This window comes from Muntiacus reevesi, chromosome X (assembly GCF_963930625.1).
Source record: "Muntiacus reevesi chromosome X, mMunRee1.1, whole genome shotgun sequence".
Lineage (NCBI taxonomy): Eukaryota > Metazoa > Chordata > Mammalia > Artiodactyla > Cervidae > Muntiacus > Muntiacus reevesi.
Genome location: NC_089271.1, coordinates 27,458,654 through 27,466,425, shown reverse-complemented (window position 1 = coordinate 27,466,425; position 7,772 = coordinate 27,458,654). Strand labels below are relative to the sequence as shown.

At 37.9% G+C, this 7,772-nt stretch overlaps 1 non-coding gene across 1 annotated transcript; it reads left to right on the top strand.

The window, feature by feature from the left end:
- Positions 1-240: 240 nt before the first annotated feature.
- Positions 241-312, top strand: TRNAA-UGC (transfer RNA alanine (anticodon UGC)). Its single transcript has one exon. It is a non-coding gene; the product is annotated as a tRNA-Ala (tRNA).
- The last annotated feature ends 7,460 nt before the right edge of the window (positions 313-7,772 follow it).

Sequence of the window (7,772 nt, the reverse complement as noted above, 5' to 3'; positions counted from 1 at the left end):
ACTCTGAAGTTTACCAACTGTCAATTTCTTTCATCCCATATGAGCCGAGCACCCAATACGTGGATTTCTGCCATTAATTCCCCCCAGAATCAGCTCAAAGAGAAGAGTTTAGTTTCCTGTCTACGACACAGTGTTACAAGAGCCACTTCTCTACTTCAGATGCTATCTTAGGGAGACGTACAGGAGTCTCCAACAGAAAGCTATCTTCAAATGCGTCTGAGTTAGAAGGAATGCTAGGGTGGGGATGTAGCTCAGTGGTAGAGCGCTTGCCTTGCAAGCAAGAGGTCCCGGGTTCGATTCTCGGCATCTCCACTTTTGCTGAACTACGGTTTCAGCTGACTTCATTTTTGGGGGCTCCAAAATCACTGCAGATGGTGATCACAGTCATGAAATTAAAACTCTTACTCCTTGGAAGGAAAGTTATGACCAACCTAGATAGTATATTAAAAAGCAGAGACATTACTTTGCCATAAAGGTCCGTCAAGGCTACAGTTTTAACAGTGGTCATGTATGGATGTGAGAGTTGGACTGTGAAGAAAGCTGAGCGCCGAAAAATTGATTCTTTTGAACTGTGGTGCTGGAGAAGACTCTTGACAGTCCCTTGGACTGCAAGGAGATCCAACCAGTCCATCCTGAAGGAGATCAGTCCTGGGTGTTCATTGGAAGGACTGACGCTGAAGGTGAAACTCCAATACTTTAGCCACCTCATGCGGAGAGCTGACTCATTGGAAAAGACCCTGATGCTGGCAGGGATTGGGGGCAGGAGGAGAAGGGGATGACAGAGGATGAGATGGCTGGATGGCATCACCGACTCGATGGGCATGAGTTTGAGTAAACTCCGGGAGTTGGTGATGGACAGGGAGGCCTGGCGTGCTGCGATTCGCGGGGTCGCAAAGAGTCGGACATGAGTGAGCGACTGAACTGAAAGCTAAAGAGACTGCTTGAATTATGCAGATTAGAATGGGTTTAGATCAGATAATATCAAAATTAGTTTACCTCAGACCCAGTAGGAATGGAGGTCAGAACAATTTCTGAGAATAAAGGACTCTATGTTACCCTACTCATTTATCAGCAAAGTGTCAATAATTTGAGACTCCATCACAAAACTGTAACTACTGTTTTCCTTTTATGATTAAGGACTTTTGATATCCTGAATGAATGCTGGAAAGAGTCTACAGAAATTTTTTTTTTCTTTAATGAGGATTCAGACAATTCATGTAAGTGGGGAAAGGTAGGACCTTTGAGCCAAGTATAGTTCTACCTTTTTTTGGTCAATAATATATTAGCTATCTATCCTGTAGCTGGTTACTGAATGGGAGCCATTCATTTAAAAAGAAGTTAGGTGGGAGCAGAGAAGAGACTTTAACAAACAGATTCCCAAGTTGGTGAGACACAGCATTCATATCTTGTAAAACTACACTGAAGATAATGGAAAGAAAAGAGGAGCACAAACTAAGGATAAAAAGTACTTCAAGCAAACAAAACAACAAATCAATGTGGTTTCCATTCTTCAGTGTTGAAGTGATCAAAGAAGTGACAGTGCTAGGGTATCTATAGCATCTTTTCAGCTGTAACAACAAAAATATTACACTTATCCATGCCAGGGCTTCCCTGTTAGCTCAGCTGGTAAAGAATCTGCCTGCAATGCAGGAGACCCCGCATTGATTCCTGGGTCGTGAAGATCCCCTGGAGAAAGGACAGGCTACCCACAGCAGTATTCTTGGGCTTCCCTTGTGGTTCAGCTGGTAAAGAATCTCCCCGCAATGCGGGAGACCTGCATTCGATCCCTGGGTTGGGAAGATCCCTTGGAGAAGGAAAAGGCTACCTACTCCAGTATTCTGGCCTGGAGAATTCCATAGACTGTATAGTCCATGGGGTCACAGTTGGACATGACTGAGCAACTTTCACTTGCTTTCACTTTCCTCCCCTTTTGAGTATCTGTCTTAAGTCTTCATCTCCACTCACCTGGAACACTATGGGAACTTAGTAACTGGGATACAGAGATAATAATAATTTTCACAAGGGATGACCATATTACACTTGTCAGCTTAGCCCCTACAGTGTCTACAACAGAACAAGCAAGTGTGTGGGAGCTGTACCCATGACCCCCTTCATGAGTCACAACAGATGCTATTAATTGGTTCCAGTGTTCTTCCACTTCTTTCCTTTCTCACAAAGAAAAGAACACTGTAGTCCTCTACTGATTCAGGAGTTGGCACATATGATTAAAAAAAAATCTACCATATTTGGACTGACACATTCTTGATGTTTTTGTTGCTCAGTCACTAAGTTATGTCTGACTCCTTTGTGACCCAATGGACTATAGTCTGGCAGACTCCTATATCCATGGGATTTTCCAGACAAGAATACTGGAGAGGGTTGCCATTTCCTTCTCCAGGGGATCTTTCTGACCAAGGGATCGAACCCACTTCTCCTGTATTGGCAGGCAGATTCTTTACCATTGAGCCACCAGATAAGCCTGGCCTAAATAAATGTTTTTTCAATGAAGTACTGCACAGATCCAGAACTGGAATTTGGGGGTGTATGAAAAGGAACTCTTAAACATAGCTGGGGACCAGATTTAGAAATAGAACTGAATCTGATCATTTCCAACCTTGATATCAACCCAAATATACCTCTAGCTAAATTATTTAGATTAACTTCATCTAAATAAAAGTAGATTCCTGGGATATAAACTAACAATTCCAGTGGGATTCAGAAAGCAAGGAGAGGAATTGAGATGACAAAGCATATTAGCATCATTTGCTTGTTTTTATGGATGAGCTTTTGCTTCAGTGTAAAAATTCCTAAAAATACAAAATGACAAAGTATTCGTTTCAGCAGGGAAGAATTTCTGTATCCTGCTCCATTTCAGGAATGGAGAAAGGGACTCAGGCAGGCATGTAGTTCAGCAGCAGGAAAAACAAATTAGCAAACAAAGACAAGCAGTGCCTTTTCTCAATGACTGGGATCCTGGCAGTCTTGTCAGCCTCAGTGTCTGCTTCCACACATCAGTCCACGGGTATGTGTAAGACTTGAGCTTAGCCAATCAGGCACTCCACTGGGAATTTAGAAGGAAAATACAACAGGTTTCTCTTGGTTAGAAGGTTCTACAGAGATTATTTATAAAACTCTGATATTGCACTGTCTAGAAATGCCCTTCTTCTGTCCATCCTCAGGGCCTATGATGTACAACAAACAACTCTTGTGACTGACACAATGTCCTCCTGTTATATTCGTTCTCCTATATTAAGATAGGAGGCCAAGCCAGGTTCTCTTTCTTGCAGTCCAAATACAAACACTAACAATGCAAAGGAGGACTTGCTTATGATGGAGACTTCACTAGGGTTCCCTAATAGGAGTTCTCAAGACCTGAAAAGTTTTAGTAGTTAATTCTCAGTCTTCATGTATCTCAAATCTTTACCACTTCATGATTTGACTTCTAACATTTTCAGTTGTTTACATAACGAAGTATATTTTATGAACTGATCCTGATTTCTAATCATATCTGAGATAAGTAATAATCTTCCTTATAAAATTCTAGGACTCTGAATTTTGGGGAAATATAGTCAGAAAAGTAAAGGAAGACACAAGTAAAAGTCCTGATTAACATTAAGCTATTATCTTCAAGAGTCAACATTCTTACTTTTTTCTCCATTAAAATCATTTATAGCTTCCTTTCCACCACCTTTAGAAATGATCAACTACTAATTTTCCAGAGTGCACCAAATGCACAGCAAAAGTATTAGTAACTCTGAAGTGTTCACATAACTTTTCATACTCCCTTGTACCAATCTCTTTATCATCCCATATTAAATGTGTTAGGCGGGCCAGACTTACGTGACCACTTGCCAGTTTTGGCTCATGATGTCTCGGGTTTGAGAAATGAACATGCAAAAACATGGCATCGGAAGACAGGAAGCAGGATCCAGGGGAATAATTACACACAAAAAAATCTGTAATTACCCAAGGTCATGCAAGACAAGTGCTATCCATCTGTGTCAGGTCCATGTTAACGTGTCAGCCTCTGTTTCATTTGTAGTATGGCCAACTTCTCAAGTATCAGAAGAGGAATGGTGGAAGGTGTTAATTAGAGTGCTCATATCTGCTGCTTTGATGAAAATTATAAACATTCTAAGGCTCATGGAATAAAGGTAACATTATGGCTCTTGAAGCAAAATATAATCCAGATAATAGTCTACTCAGTTTAGAAGGAATCTACATCATTTCAGTGTTTTTAACAATTCAAAGTAGCAATTCAAGCTGAAAAATATTTTTTTTTACTCTAACCATCTTCAGGAAACATGAGGATATAAAGACTATACATGTATTTTATCCTACTAGGCATGCAAAGTACTTGTCCCAAAGATAACAGAAGAATTCGCAAATTTCAAGAGAACCCCATATATGGCAAAGCTTCTAGGCACAGGTCACATCACATGCACCCCAAAAACACTAATTTCTGAATTATAAGAGAAATGAACTGACAAGGGACCAGATGGTCATGGGGTGATCTGTTCTTGAGCAAAGTTAAGAGCTATTATCTCTAATAACATTCCATTCCTACTTGTAAATCTACACACTCCAAGTGTTTACTTGATAGCAACACTGGTAACGGTTGCTAGGTCTCTTACTGTTAATCTTCAGGAAAAGAGAACAATTTTAAAAGTTTCCCCTAGCATGGGAACAAAGGTTCAAAATAAAAATTAGTTACTGTAAAAAAAATATGTCTTGATATAATTATATGATAGAAGATCATAGGTTTCTTTTAAAAAAATATCAGGGAGATAGGTGTACAGGTGTGTGTCTGTGTGTATGGGGGGGACGGTTTCTATAAGAAAGATGTGAAGAAAGCAAAGCAGAGCGCCATTTAGTGCCATTAGTTTAGTGCCATTTAGTGACCTTTGCAACAATCTGAAGCTGAAGATAGCAAATGAATAAATTAGGACTAGCCACTGGAAATCATTTATAAAAGTATAGGTTGAGTTGGTCAAAAGGTCTGTTTGGGAAAATTCCAAATAAACTTTTTGGCCACCACAATATAAAGCTCAACTATGAAACAAGTGATTATCATATGTATACATCATTTTCTCATTTAATTTCTTTGTTTGGAAGAAAAGTGCTCACTTTAAATCAACCTACACTTTAGATTAAGCTCCCAAATACTTAGCATTTTTCTCTCATCATTAGGGCAGAAGAGACACAAAATTCATTTTATTTCTGCTAAATGTACATTATGTTATGTAGGTAGTAGATAATATCATCAGTAACAACATTTCAAAAACATTTCACTGTGTACTTCAATTTCTTCATTGCACTAAAATGCATAATTTCAAAGGCATCTGATATATATTTCCCAAATTAGAACATGCTTCCCTTACAACATGGACATCATTAAAGCAATTTACCTGAGCGGGCTAAATAAAAAAAAAAAAAAAAAAAAAAAAAAAACCTGAGTGGTTGAATCTTAATACTTTTAACAGTTTCGTAGAACAAGACTAAATGCATTTTCTGAGGAAGAAGGGGGATTAGGGAGGAAAAACTCTATTGCACAGAACAGAAAAGCTGTCTTGGATCTAGTTATTTTTATCCAGCTCTGACCTACCCTGACCTAGACCATTACAATAGAAACTTAAGCACTATGTCCTTCAATCGTTCACAATACAGGCAGACTTACTGTTCTAAAGACCTAACTGACCATGCCACTCCTTCTGGTTAAAATGCTCTCTGGCTTCCCTCTGCCTATAGTATGCAGTCCAAAATCTTTTCAACAGCATAAAAATTCTTCACAACCTGGCTTCAACTTGCCCCTGCTCTCCCATCTTATTATCCTTCCCATTCACTGGATTCTCCAAATATCTGAACTTTTCAGCATCTTTTGAACAACACAAGCACTTTAATTATTTCATGCTTTCATCTGTTGTTCTCTGTGCCCGAAATGGCCTTCTTGCATCTCACCATACCAGGAAAAGTATTGGTATCTATAAACAACCTCAGATGAATGATCTTTCTTGTCCTCTTTGAAGATTCCCTAAGGAGTCTTTGTTTTCTGTGTTTCTTCAACATGTTGGAGTATGACTTCAAAGTACTTATCAAAATTTATCCTAGTGGTTTGCTTCCATGACTATCTCTTTCTTTCAGCTAAAGTAATCAATTTGGCCTTCCAAATGCCTAACAGGGTGCCTGGTACAATAGAAGACTGGGTAAAGCCGACTGAATGAATAACATGTAGAAGAAAACCTCGCATAAAGATTCATTTCATTCTAGGTACTACATGGTGGGTGTACACACAAAAAAAATTGAGTTCTTAAAAAATTATATGACTGACTGGAGAGAAGGCTGTCACCACCCGTTTCATTATTTAGTTTATTTACATTGATAAAATAATTTTATGTGTATTAGGCTAATGTTTAATAAAAATATTGTGTATTCTCATAGAGAAGGTATTAATGAAAATATACAATGTTTAAGAAAATCTCATAACATGAAACCAGTGATTATAACAACAGTTAGAAAATTCTTCTTGATTACTACAATCTATACCTCATTAAATAAAAAGGCTTATAGACTTCAATTTTTATTGATTATGTCAAGTTGCTAAGAGGGTTATATTTCATTAAATTGGACTTATGATTTCTTACTTCTACTACTATGTTAAACTTACACATCAGGCATTGTTAATACATATATGTATTATTATTATTATACATTAGGTATTGCTTACTACTTTATATGAATGATCAATGCCTATAAACCTACTAACAACCCTAAAGGGTGCTCTATTATCACCACAATTCTTCAGTGGGAAACTAAAGTTTGGGGTAACTATTTCAAAGTCCTCAGTACATAGTGGTGAATCCAGAATTCAAAGTTAAGTAGTCTGATTCCAACACCATGTGAGTGAGAGTGGATGAGGAAGAGAAAATTATATAAATTGCTTTTCCTAGCATCCCACAATCTTCATTCTAAACACTGTTATTTGCATTCATCTTGAATTCTAGCTAAGCTCTTAACTGGTATGAAATAACCTGTTTGGTGGAACACTTCAACGATGAAAGTATTCTAGCTTAATGAGAAATTGTCTATGTGTTTGCAATAGCAAATTGCTATGATCCATTCACAAAAAAAAAAGAGAAATATTTTTTCACTTAAACAACCGAGCCCACATTCAGTTATGATTGAGAAGCTAACATTTGCCTCATTTCACCAAGACGGTAATGCTTTGTTTGAGTGTGTGTTATTTCTTAATCCGAGTCACGGATATTTGGAAAATCTTGTTTTATTTTTCCTACAAGTAACATGAAACATACAAAGAAATATTTAACACTTCAGTGTTTTAAATATTTAAGCAACAAGGAGCCTAGAAGAGCTTGAAAATGAATCATGGACGACTTCTACTTCCAGAATGGCAATATGAGGAGTTGCATGGTCTCATTCCTCAGGAAACAACTAGAACTGGTAAGAAATTATTAAAATACACACAAAAAAATAACTATTTAAATTGTCCTAAGGGCACAGAACAAATTATCCTAAGAGAATATAGCAAATAAAAGAACATTTATTCAATAAACTCTACTAAATATCAATAAGAGCAGGGACACTCTGTGACATTTGAATCATCATCCATTCCCTCCACCTTTCACATCTCAGCAGGATGATCAAAATTCAAATATGGGCAAGTGTGGCCAAAAACATAGGGCTCCCTCTCTCCCCAGTCCCGAGTCAAAGGCTATGGTATCTTCACAACAGGAGCAGGACATCAGCATTTCTCA